The sequence below is a fragment of the Tachyglossus aculeatus genome, chromosome 2, assembly GCF_015852505.1.
Source record: "Tachyglossus aculeatus isolate mTacAcu1 chromosome 2, mTacAcu1.pri, whole genome shotgun sequence".
Lineage (NCBI taxonomy): Eukaryota > Metazoa > Chordata > Mammalia > Monotremata > Tachyglossidae > Tachyglossus > Tachyglossus aculeatus.
In genome coordinates this window covers 12,877,312-12,891,300 of record NC_052067.1, presented here as the reverse complement: position 1 = coordinate 12,891,300, position 13,989 = coordinate 12,877,312, and positions in this window count along the sequence as shown.

Here is a 13,989-nt window from a genome sequence, read left to right as displayed (position 1 = left end):
GCAGTGACAACTTTAAATCTAAGGATAGAACTCACTTCACTTTGTATATGATTTAAACCTTATGACATGAAAAATCAATTTGTAAAGAGATCTTAAAAATGCAGTGCTCTAAAGAGAGGCATCAGAATTCAGTCTTGTCTTGATTCTTCACTCTGCCATATCTTCCGGCCAAGCTAAATCTCTTCCTTCTATCAACTGCTCTGGATAAAAACCTGGGATGCTTCTTTCTTCCACATCAACTTTTCTATTGCTTTTAATCATAAGTACTCTTTAGATCTACCTAAATTTTTCTTGCAAATAAATGTCACCACACTGCACCGTCCTTCTGCCAAATTGAGTATGTTCACTGGGAGCAATATCATACCAAGATATTTCATTTTAATGGTTTAGATTTTGGAGATGTTGCAATAAGAATATAATTACTTTATTATCCAACTGTTCTTTATGCCTTTATTAACTAAAGGTATTTTCAACTAGCCAACTACCTTAACTATGTTAGTCTTTCAGTATGTGACAGTCTTTTTTAATGCAGCTACAACTACAGATACTTTTAACCTTCCCAGTTACTCAGGGATTCGTCTCCTTTTCCATAAGCTCAAGAAAAGATTATAAACCAGGCCTCAGATTCCACAACCAAATTCATTCCCTTTAACGCCACATCTGGTCACTAAGAATTGAATGCAAAGAATAGGAACAGAACAATGTCTTAGCTCTCTGTGGTGACCAAGTGATTTTCCTGCATTCAGATAAGTCTCTTCACATGTGATTATTCTGGTCTCGCTCTGGGCAATAGCTTCTATTACATGGGGCACTGGGTGGCATATTGTGCTGACTTCAGTTCGAACACAGCTGCAACATCAAACAGACTATTGCTTCAACCCTACTTTCTGAGCTGTGACAGTCACAAAGGCCTAGATCCATACCTTCCAAAAGAAGTCATCGGTGTGGCCAAGAGTTAGAGAATTCGATCACTCCAGTTGAGCAGCTGGCAATGTTCCCCTGGGGATTTTCTGGTAGACTTGTTCATCTTGATCTTGCCCAACAGGGCAGCCAGATGCAAACTGAATCCAGAACCCAGCTGAGCTGCCCCCTTACACCAACCCCAGTTTGGAGGGAACAGAGATCAACCCTCAGAGGTTGCCAAACTCCACAGTCCTTGACAACCTTACCAAAAGTGTAAGCCCCAGCCCCACTGAAGTGAAGAAAGGAACTGAGGAAATCCTTTCTCCCCTCTCCCTTAATTTCCATGCAACCCAAACCACTTCCCTTCTCCCCCAAAACCCCTCTGCTCTGCCCTGCTGAGAGGGCTAGGATCAAGACTGGCCTGAGCTCAAGAATGAGTTTTACTGAACTCAGTGCAGCTGGACCCCTCCCCATCCTTAATCGGAAGTGGCAGCAGGCAGGAAACACACCTGAAAACCATTCTGTGCCTGGGAGATCAGGACCCAAGCAGCTTGGCTTGGAGCTAGGCTGGTCTTCCTTCAGGCATCCATCTCTCTCCTTTCTCTCCCTCTGGACTGTAAGTTCATCGTGGGTAGGGAATGTGTGTGTCCTATATTGTACTCTTCCAAATGCTAAGTACAGTACTCTGCCCAAAGTAAGCACTCTATATGATTGACTGACTTTCTCCTTTCTCGTCTCTCAATCAATCAATAGTACTTACTGAGCACCTATTCAGTGCAGAGCACTGTACCAAATACTTGGGAGAGCACAATACAACAGAGTTGGTAGACATCCCCTGCCCACAGGGACCTTGCATTCTGGAGGGGAGACATCATTAAAATAAATTGTGGGTATGTTCATAAGAGCCATGGGACTGAGGGTGGAATGAATATCAGGTGCTTAAAGGGTACAGATCCAGGTGTGTAGGTGATGCAGAAGAGACCAGAAGTAGGGGAAATGAGGTTCAATTGGGGAAAGCCTTGTGGAGGAAATGTGATTTTAAGAAGGTTTGAAGGTGACCTGTTGTATATGAAGGGGAAGAGAGTTCTAGGCCAGAGGAGGCAAGGGTTTGGTGGTGAGATAAAGAAGACTGAGGTACAGTGAATAGGTAGATGTTACAGGAATGAAGTGTGCTGGCTGGGTTATAGCAGAATATCAGGGAGTTAAGAGAGGAAAGGTTGAGCTGATTGAATACTTTAAAGCTGTTCCCCAATTAAACCCTCATTTCCCCTACTCCCACTCTCTTCTGCCTCACCTACACACCTGGATCTGTACCCTTTATTCATTCTTTCTTTCATTCATTCAATCGTATTTATTGAGCACTTTAAGCCCTTGATATTCATTCCACCCTCAGTCCCATGGCACTTAGGAACATACCCACAATTTATTTTAATGACTGTCTCCAGTTTTACATTGCAAGGTCCTTAAGGGCAGGGAACTTGTCTACCAACTCTGTTGTGCTTTCTCAATACTAAGGAGCTTCTGTTTGTTGTAGAGGTGGGTAAGCAACCTCTAGAGGGTTTTTTGGGTTTTGTGGGGTTATTTTGGTTGGGGGTGGGGGGCAGTGGAGGGGAAGTTATGTTCCAGGCACTGTACTTAGCACTGGGGTAGATACAGGGTTCAACAGAGCCCATGTCCCACATGGGGCTCACAGTCTTAATCCCCATGTTACAGATAAGATAACTGAGGCCCAAGGTCACACAGCAGACAAATGGCAGGGCTGGGATTAGAACCTGGGTCCTTCGGACACCTGGGACCGTGCTCTATCCACTAGGCCAGGCTGCTTCTCAAGGTTCTTGAGGAGTGGGAGACACGGACTGAATGGTTTTATAGAAAAATGTTTGGCACAGCAGAATAAAATATGGACTGGAGAGGAAAGACACAGGAGGCAGGGTGGTCAGTGAAGACTTGCTCAGGGGGATGGATTCAAGTGCTAGTGCTTGGCACAGCATCCCTCCCATTCTTTTGTCTTTGTTGGTTTAGTTCCTGCTGGGGCCCAGCTCACAACAGGCAAGCAGGGGTTCCAACACACCGAGAGGAGCTTTGGGGGCTTCACTCACAGTAGCCTGTTACAGGCAGAGTTGACATCAGAACCTAGGTGTCCTGGTTTACTGATTGCCAGAACAGTATTCTATATGAGAAGCAGCATGGTGTAGTGAACAGAGCATGAAACTAGAAGTCAGAAGGTCATGGGTTCTAATCCTAACTCTACCACTTTGCTGCATGACCTTGGCCAAGTCACTGTATTTCTCTATGCCTGTTACCTCATCTGTAAAATGGGGGTTGAGACTGTGAGCCCCATGTGGGACAGGGAGTGTGTCCAACACAATTTGTTTGTATCCACCTCAGCACTTAGTACAGTGCCTGGCATGTAGTAAATGCTTAACAAACACCACAATTATTATCCACTGTTCAACAAGTCAAATACTGCATATTCATGTAGGGAAACAGACTTTGCCTGAGAGAAGAGAAAGGGTAACCAACAGAGCTAAGGGACAGACTAATTGATCCAACTCTTCCTCGTCTGGAAGGCTTGTATTTTCTCACATCTAAATGGAACAAGGATCATACAGGGAAGGAGAGGAGGAAGAAACTGGAGAGGAGAGACAAACACAAAGGCAGAAATGCAGAGGGAGAAAGAGAGGGAGAGCAGAGGCAGAAGAGACACAAAAAACACTCACCCTGTTACATAGAGACATGCATATTTAGCCATTCATTAGGGCGTCCCAGCCATTGAAAGGCAAGAGTGACAGAAAATGAATGACGAGTTTCAGAATAGTGGGCTTTAAAAGAAAAGCAAAAACTACCATTATTTCTATGACTGTGTTACAGCAAAAGGTTGACTCTCCTGCAGAGGTTCTTAAACTCTTCTTTCCCATTCTTTGAGCAACTAGCTGGGTAGGGTTGCCAACTGCTGGAAATGATTTTTATTCAGTCATTCAATTGTATTTATTGAGAATTCACTGTGTGCAAAGCACTGTTCTAAATGCTTGGGAGAGTAAAATACAACAGAGTTGGTAGACATTGGAGATTTTTATGAACAGAATGAGAATAATTGTGGATTTTCCAACTATTTATTGACATACTTTTATATTATATAAGATGGTCATTGGGCATTAGTTGTGATATCTACTTGGCCCATAGCTAGGAGATGCCTAGTGTCAGCAAATCAATCTATCCATGGTATTTATTGGGCACTCACTGGGTGCAGAACTCTGTACTAAGCTCTTGAGAGAGTACACTGTAATAGAGTTGGTAGACATGTTCCCTTCTCATAACAAGCTTACAGTCTAGAGGGAGAGACAGGCATTAATATAAATCAGTAAAATTACAGATTCATTCATTCAATCTTATTTATTGAGCGCTTACTGTGTGCAGATATGTACATAAGTACTGTGGGGCTGAGGGAAGGGTGTATAAAGGGAGCGAGGAGGTGTGCCTTCAGTAAGGCTTTAAAGATCAAGTAATTTTCTGTCAGATATGAAGAGAGAGGGCATTTCAGGCCAGAGGCTGGAAGTGGGCAAGGGTTTCTGTTTGATGTGGAGGTGGATGGGCAACCACTGAGACTGTTGAGGAGTGAGGAAACATAGACTGAACATTTCTGTAGAAAAATGATCAGGGCAAACAGGAGTAAAGACCGACAAAGGGAGAAAACCTGGGCATGGGGAAGAGGGGGGGACACTGGAGGAAACTAGAAATGATCGGAAACCACAGCTCTCCCCTTCCTCATTCTCTGCCTCCCTGCCAGCCTCCCCCTCCCACGGAGCTCTGAAGAGCCACTCCACACCACTAACCCAGCTCCCCTTCCCACAGACAAAGAAGGAGAGGGAGGGATGAAAGAAGGGGATGGGGAAAAGAGGAAGGGGAGGTGGGAAAAGGAGAGAAGGGATGAGAGGGGAAAATGAGAATAGGGAAGGGGGGAGAAAGGAGGGAGAAGGGAGTGGGAAGAGGAGAAACAGAAAAGAAAGAGATGAGAGGAAGGGTGGAAGGGAAAGGGGGAATGTTTAGGTTCTTCATTATCTCTCTTTCCTCTCTCCCTTTTTTTGTATTTTTTATTGTTTTATTTTTTAAGCACTTACTATGTGCCAGGCACTTGTAAGTGCTGAGTTAGATACAAGTTAATCAGGTTGGGCACAGTCTCTGTCACAATCTCTGTCCACCTCTCTAGACTGTAAGCTCATTATGGACAAGAAACATGTCTGCTTATCCTGTTGTATTCTCCCAAGCACTTAGTACAGTGCTCTGCACATAGTGAGTGCTCAACAAATACAATTGATTGAATGATTGATTAGGGCACCCAGTCTTAAATTCCCATTTTACACATGAGGTAACTGAGGCCCAAAGAAGTTAAGTGACTTGCCCAAGATCACACAGCAGATGAGGTGGAGGCAGGATTAGAACTCGGGTCCTCTGACTCCCAAGCCTGTGTTCTACCCACTAGGCCATGCGGCCACTTGATGGACTCCGATTAGGATAGTAATTCAAAAGTCTCAGCCTTGAAGCTCTCAGGTTGACCTCACCTAACAAGTTCCTAAACTACTTTCTATTTTGAATCTTCCTCAGTCCTTCTGCACTGTAGCTTCCATTGCCGGCTCATGACCTGGACTTCTAATGGGAAGGAAAGGAAGGCAATTTTTCTGGGCAAGGACTTGGCAAATGGAGGAGGCTGAGCCATCAATCAGTCAATCAATAGTATTTATGGGGTGCTTCCTCTGTGCAGAGCACTGTACTAAGCGCTTGGGAGGGTCATATGTAGATTTTCCTTTATAGTCTTGAAATCAAAATGACAACATTCACATTTTATAGCCCACTAGGCTCTGCTAGAAGACCTTGATGAATGTAGGAATGAATAAATTACAGAATTAAAATCATTTATTTTACATGCAGTTCAAAGTTCCCCATTATTTGTGCTATAAATAACATTGGAACACTTCTCTGCATAGTGCAAGTACCTTTTAATTACTTCTCATTATGAGAATCACCTACAAAACATGCACTGCTTCCAGTCCTAGGCTTCAAAGATAATACAGCACCACAAGAAATTTGCAGATTATAGAACACAGCCTAATTGCTGTCCGTGGACATATATCTTTGTATTCTGAGAGTGAAAGGTTCCTTTTCAATTTGAAATGCTTCCCTTTCACAGTGATCAATTTTGGTCTCTTAATCATACAAGTGAGCATGTTTTATCTTTTAATTTATTTTGACTGCATGAAATGGACCAGCTGCATAATGGGAAGTTTGTTGACTTTCATCTGAATTCTTATCTTTATTAAATCACCCATATTATTATACCAAATAAACAACTTAATAAACACACCAAATGCTTATCTAAGTGTACCCAGGAAGAGCTATTGAACCAGATGGTTTTACTTTTAATTTTCTGAAAAAGATAAAAGTAGCCTATCTCAATTGACACACTAGGGAAATTAACTCCTCTGCTATCAAATCTGTTACCAAATCCACCTTCACACCCTGCAGTGAGTACATGCCTCTCCTTTCATTAGCTCTTTTCTATAGACACCCAGGAAAATACTTCCGTGACCTTTCTAGCAATGCCACTTTACAAACATAAACATTGAGAGGAAGGCAACTTTTACCCACCTTCTATAACTTTCAGTTGTCCTCTGTCACATGAAGACAACCTAGACTTATATCGTTCTCCTTGAATTTTCCATCTTTACAATAGGTATCCAAGTGAGATTCATTAGTGGCGTTTAGTCAGGAAAGGCCTCTTGAAGACGATGTGCCTTCAATAAAGTTTTGAAGGTGTGGAGAGTCAGATTTGAGGAGGGAGGGCATTCCAGGCCAGAGGCAGGACGTGGGCGAGGGGTCGGTGGTGAAATAGATGAGATCAAGTCACAGTAATAAAGCTACCATTAGAGGAGCCAAGTGTGCTGGCTGGGTTATAGTAGGAAAGTAGTGAAGTGAGATAGGAGGGCGCAAGGTGACTGAATCCTTTAAAGCCATTGGTGAGGAGTTTTTGTTTGATCCAGTGGTGGATAGATAACCACTGGAGTTTTTTGAGGAGTGGAGAGACGTGTCCTGAGCATTTTTGCCAAAAAATGATCCGGGCACCAGAGTTAAGTATGGACTAGAATGGAGAGAGACAGGAGGCTGGAAGGTCAGCAAGAAGGCTAATGCAGTAATCCAGGCAGGATAGGATTACTAATTATTAATTAGGATTATTAATGTGGTGGCAGTTTGGATGGAGAGGAAAGGGTACATTTTAGCTATGGTGTGAGGGTGGGACTGACAGGATTTAGTGATGGATTGAATATGTGGGTTGAATGAGAGCGAGGAGTCAAAGATAACGTGAAGGTTACGGGTTTGTAAGACAGGAAAGATGGTGGTGCCATCTATAGTGATGGGAAAATCAAAGGGAGGACAGGATTTGGGTGGCAAGATAAGGAGTTCTGTTTTGGACATGTTAAGCTTGAAGAGACAGAAGGGCATCCAAGTAGACATGTCTTGAAGGCAAGAGAAAATGTGAGACTGCGGAGTGGGAGAGAGATCAGGGCTGGGCCGGGCACTGTACAAAATACATTAAACAGACATGCTCAGTGGCAATTTAAAGATCTGACGATTTAAAGCAGAAAAAATCATTGTGGGCAGACAAGGATAAGGACGTACAGATGTACATAGAAACATCAAGCAAGGCAGGTTAAGGAGGACTAGTTTGGTACCTGAGTTAAAGGTAAATTTAACACCAGATGCAGGCATTAAAGAGAGAATATTGAAAAGAGAACAGTCAGGAGACCTATTGTTGATTTGATGCAATCTTGACAAATTACCGCATTTATTAAGCATATATTATGTGCAAAGCACTGGAGTAGATACAAGGTTATGAGATCAGACTCCATCCCCATCCCATACGGGGCTCACAAACGATCCTATCCCCACTTAATAATTGAAGAAACTGAGGTCCAGGGAAGAGGAAGTTCCCCATCTCCCTCTCTCTCTTCTGCTTAATCCTCCCTCCTTTAGTTAGGAAGACAAATCGGTCCCTCCTTTTAATGCCTCCCTCTCAAACTTGTCTTCCACCAATGGCTGTCCCACTACCAGGAGGACACTGGGAGATAGACAGCCATGGGATATATTCCAATCTACTTCTGAAATTGATCATTCAGCACAAACTGTTTGTGAGGTGTGCAGGGATGAATGATTGTTCACAACATTATTTAACATTTATTGAGCGCTGAGAAAGTACTAGCCCCTCTGCATAGATCGAGGTGTTTATTCTTAGCTTCTTCTTCTTCTGCAGATACTCATTTTCAAGGCAATTTTGACCACAGTATCTGTCTCTTTGGGTAGAACAGTAAATGGCTTCTTTTCAAACTGGTTCATTCTTTAAACCTGTGTTTTTAGAAGAGCTGCCATCTATAGCCAAACAAAGACCTTGTATCAAAGCTAAAGTCGTAATGACAAAGATATTATTGTTCTTGAATAGTGCACCTCCTACTGAGATTCAATATTAGAAGTAACTTGCAGAAACTATGATTGCTCGTGGCACAATGCCAGTGGAAATAAAGGAGCTTTTTAGCATCAACAGACCTACCAAAGGCTAGCATAGCTGAAACAAAAGCAAAATGAGAATGGCCTTAACAGAATGTTTTTATTCAAACACCAACCTCAACCCAAGTCCATAGACAACTCATAAATATATAAATGAAGAATGATACACTTATTTCAAAATGTCCCTTGGAAATTTCCTTGATATTATAACTGCACTGTACTACCCATTTGAAAAGTTTAAAACTTTCAACTATCATTTCCATCCACTTTTCGATCTAAATATACCTTTTTGCCACTTTAGGATTATTTAAATGTGATCCACAGGTATTAAGCTCACCTTTCAAAAACCTGTATAAAGTGAAATATATTCAAGTTCTTTAAATATACCGCCTCTCTACTGTCCTATTTTGAAGAACCTGAAACCACCTTCTCTCTTACTTAGCTTGAAGCTAATTTAAATCGCTCTTTGGATGATTTTTCAATTAGTGCCCAGAGGCATTAATTAGTGAAACTGGGCAAATGGGGAAGGTAGTGGAAATCCTGAAATATTCCTCATGAAGTCAGCAGGAGATGCTTTGATGAGGCTTTTAGTAAACAAGAGAAATGACCGGTAAATATTGTTTTTTAAATATACAAACAGTTGAGTTTCTGATTAGTGCAGTTTTGATTAAGCGTGATCATCTAAGCATCAAAATTGAAAGGAACATCTTGGCTTTGAAAGAGTGGATGATCAGAATGCAGGAAAACAATGCAGCATGAAAGGAATCTCATTTAAAGCTTCGGAACGGCAGCCTGGCATTGAAAATGAGGGCAGAGAGCAGGGGTGTGGATTTTCAAGTTAATCAGGCAGTAGTTAGGGCTCTAGAGGACCAGTAGACTATGCCTAACTCCCTACTCAGACTGCAGCCAACAAGAGACAGTGATGGCTACTTGTGTACAAAGCTCTTCGACTACAGCATGACTTGAGCTGGATTTCTAAGGTGTGGATTTTATGTCACCCAAGAAAGCAAGATAATGTTAGATGGATCGGAAAGGCATACTGAACTCGCAGAGTTCATGCTGGACTGTGGAGGAAAACTAGCACCTTAATCGATGGTATTTGTTGAATGTTTTGTGGTGGTAGAGCACTGTCCTAACAGCTTGGGAGAGAACAATCAAATGAAGTTGGTAGGCGCAATCCCTCCCCTCAAGGAGCTTCCAATCGAGTGGGGACCTTCTTAGCCCAAAGTAAGCATAATGAAACCGCAGTATAATAAAGACATTTAATTATTCAAGGTCACTGCAAAGAAACAACGTGGCTTAATGGATAGAACACGAGCCTGGGAGTCACTAGGTCATGGGTTCTAATCCCAGCTCCTCCACGTGTCTGCTGTGTGACCTTGGGCAAGTCACTTCATTTCTCTGGGCCTCAGTTATCTCATCTGTAAAAAGGGGATTAAGAATGTGAGCCTTATGTGGGACAGGTACTATGTCCAACCTGACTAGTTTGTATCTACCTCAGTGCTTAGAATAGTGCTTGGCACATAGTAAGTGCTTAAAAAGTACCATAAGCATTATTATTATTATTATTACACTTGTAGATCTCTTGTTGATTCTGCACTGCCTAGCCTGAAGGTCCTGTCTTGCTCTGCCATCACTGGCAAAGAGTTATTGCAGGGAGAATTATGGAGCTGGATCACAGTGGATGAATGGCCTGTAATACAACTGTTCTATCTGGAGACTCGCTGAAGAGGCTATGATGAGAGAGAAACCAGGAACAATTCTGACCTGTTTATCTTGTAACTATCCCCTTGCTTGGTCCTCCTGCCCTACCTCCTTCCCCTCCCCACAGCACTTGTATATATTTGTACAGATTTATTACTCTATTAATTTTACTTGTACATATTTACTATTCTATTCATTTTGTTAATGATGTGCATATAGCTTTAATTCTATTTGTTCTGACGATTGACACCTGTCTACATGTTTTGTTTTGTAGTCTGTCTCCCCCTTCTAGACTGTGAGCCCGTTGTTGGGTAGGGACCGTCTCTATATGTTGCCAACTTGTACTTCCCAAGTGCTTAGTACAGTGTCCTGCACACAGTAAGCGCTAAATAAATATGATTGAATGAATGAATGAATGAATGAATGGTATATACCACTATTATTAAGGCCACGGATTAGTGTTTGAAAGTAATTCGGTGAGGAACTTGGGGTCCACTCAAGCTTTAAGAGAAAAAAAGATCCCAGTGTCCGGGTTTGAAAACTCCAGGAGGAAGGTTCACATGAGAAATGTCAGTGGAAATCAGAGAGAGCCTCACTAATGTAAATATAAATTAATCAGATCAGAAGGAGAGGTTCCCAGTTCGAAGGGGAGGGAGAACAGGAATTGAATCCCCATTTCCACCAATAAAAAACCTGAGGCACAGAGAAGTTGTGGCTTCCCCAAAGTCACACAGCAGGCAGGTGATAAAGTTAGGATAAGAACCTGAGTCTCCTGACTCCCAGGACTCTCTCTGCTGGGCCACACTGATTCTTCAACATGGCTCCAGGTGGATTGCTGAGCTCTCCATTTGCTCCAGCACCACTGCAAGCCAGGGTACAGCTTCTGAGCTTCAGGACAAAGCGAGAAAAGCCAAGGCAGAGGGGTGCCAGTCACTGAAAATAAAAACTGTAGAAGTAAGGCTGTCTGGTTCCACATCCCCAATGAACAGGATTCAGACCTGATGAAGGACAGACTTTCCTGTAGAAAACCAAACAAATGACAACCTTCACCTTCACTGTCTTCCTCCATATCCTCTGCGGCTCTGCAGGCCTCATGCTTGGCCTCCATTTACACAAAAAGCCAGACCCAAGGATCCTGGGCATTCACCTTTGTCCTTAGGCTAGCCTGCTGAGGCCCCCTCAGAAGTATGATTTTCACATAAGAAACTTGAACTGAGGAAAATTTACTAGCCAGAATGGAGAATTAACCAGATATTTAAGAACCACATGGATATCCCCTGACATAAACTGCTTTGAAATGGGAGTCTGGAAATGTAGCTCTCTTCCAAAAGACCTGGAAGAGATGGTATCCTTAACCCCGATCAACAGTACTACACAGGGTAATTAATATATCTGTGTAGGCATTGGGTGAAGGAATTCCCTTGTTCAGGTTAAACAACAAAACTCCATAATTATAACCAGAGAGAGAGGGGGAGAGAGAGAGAGAACGGGTGGAGGAGGGGAGGCAGAGGGGAGAAGGGGGGTAAGAAAGAGAGCAAGAGAGAGTGAGAGAGACACTCCATTCCAAGGCCTGAAGATTCAAGGTTCTTCAAACAGGACTCTAAACTGTTCATTCATTCATTCATCCAATCGCATTTATTGAGCACTTACTGTGTGCACAGCACTGAATTAAGTGCTTGGGAAGTACAAATCAGCAACAGATAGAGACAGTCCCTACCCAACAATGGGCTTACAGTCTAGAAGGGGGAGACTGACAACAAAACAAAACAGACAGGTGTCAGTACCATCATAATAAATAGAATTATAGCTATATACATATAATTAATGAGTAATAAATGTGTACAAATATACACAAGTGCTGTGGGGAAGTGGGTAGGACAGAGGGAGGGCAATATGGAGGGGAGGAGGAGGAGAGAAAAAGGGGGCTCAATCTGGGAAGGCCTCCTGGAGGAGGTGAGCTCTCAGTAGGGCTTTGAAGGGAGGAAGAGAGCTAGTTTGGTGGATGTGTGGCGGGAGGGAATTCCAGGCTAGAGGTAGGACGTGGGCCAGGGGTCGACGGTGGGACAGGCGAGAACAAGGCCCAGTGAGGAGGTTAGCGGCAGAGAAGCAGAGTGCGTAAGCTGGGCTGAAGAAGGGAAGAAGGGAAGGGAGGTGAGGTAGGAGGGGGCACGGTGATGGAGAGCTTTGAAGCCAAGAGTGAGGAATTTTTGCTTCATTAGAAGGTTGACAGACAACCACTGGAGATTTTTGAGGGGGGGAGTGACATGCCCAGAGCATTTCTGTAGAAAGATACGCCGGGCAGCAGAGTGAAGTATAGACTGAAGTGGGGAGAGAAAGAAGGATGGGAACCCTATCTCTCTCCTACCATTTCTTTCCAAACTCCTTGAACGAGTTGTCTACACACGCTGCCTCGAATTCCTCAACGATAACTCTCTCCTCGACCCCCTCCAATCTGGCTTCCATCCCCTACATTCCACGGAAACTGCCCGCCCTACTGAGAGCTCACCTCCTCCAGGAGGCCTTCCCAGACTGAGCCCCCTCCTTCCTATCCCCCTAATCAAAAAGGGAAAGGCAAAGAAGGAGTTAAAAGAGAAAGAACTGGAGAAGTAAGGCAAACGAGTGAAACAAAGAGGAAAAGCCCGGAAGATTCCTGCTTTCCAGTTGAACTTCCTTGCCCAAAATAGTCTCATAAACATTCCCAGTTATTTTGGCTGAGATTTGAAATTTTTCAATGGAAAGAAGGAGCAAACCAAGAAAATGAGTTTATCTAGTCCCAAATATTACTCAGTGACCCTGGGGAGATAACATACCTCAGCATTCTTTACTCTGCTTGATATTCTGACTGGACAGCCTTGGCAGAAATCTCTCCAAAAAGCTGGCTATTATGGGGGGCTATTATGGGGATCTCATGAATGGATCCAGGAGGGGCCAAATCAGTTGAGTTGGAGATGGCAAGAGGAGGAGGAAGAAGAGGAGTACGAGAAGGAGGCAGAACACCTATTCTTATATTTCTCTTTCTGATGCCCAGATAGTTGGATATCCTTCATTCTCGAAGTAGATGAAGTATCCATGAAATCCATACCACTCCCACCACTTCTAAGGCTACAGAGCTCCCTTCCACTAGACCAGCCCAAAGTGGGGCCCTTTAAGTGTTACATTGTGTTACTTTGTTACAAAATGTTGCATTGTGCTATTACATGGGAAGCAGTGTGGCCTAGTGGAAAGAGCCTGGACATGGGAGCCAGAAGACCTAGGTTGTAATTCCAATTCTGCCTCTTGCCTGCTGTGTGACTTTGGGCACATCATGTCATTTCTCTGTGCCTCAGTTTTCTCATCTGGAAAATGAGGATTCAATACCTGTTCTCCCTCCTACTTAGACTCTGAGCCCCATGTGGGACAGGGACTATATCCAACCTGATTTAACTGTATCTATCCCAGCACTTAGAACAGTGCTTGATACAATGTAACTGCTTAACAGATGTCATTATTACTATTATTATTATTATTTACTATTATTATTATTTAAGAGCCCTCTCAAGGCCTGCCAAGAGGCAGAACAGAACCATCAAAAGAGTGACCATCACAGACATCGCAGGACACAATACAATATGATCCCTGCTTTCAAAGACCTTACAGTCTATAAGGGGACTTTACTGGGGGACATTAAAATAAATTAATTTGTTTTAATTAATAGGAGATAGGAGAGTAGAAGGATAGATACATAAATTTCATTGGGTTGAAAGCAAATATCAAGTGACAAAGGGGTAAAGATCCAAGTGCATAGGCATAACAGAAGGGAGGGTGAAGTGGGGAAATAAGGGTTTAGTC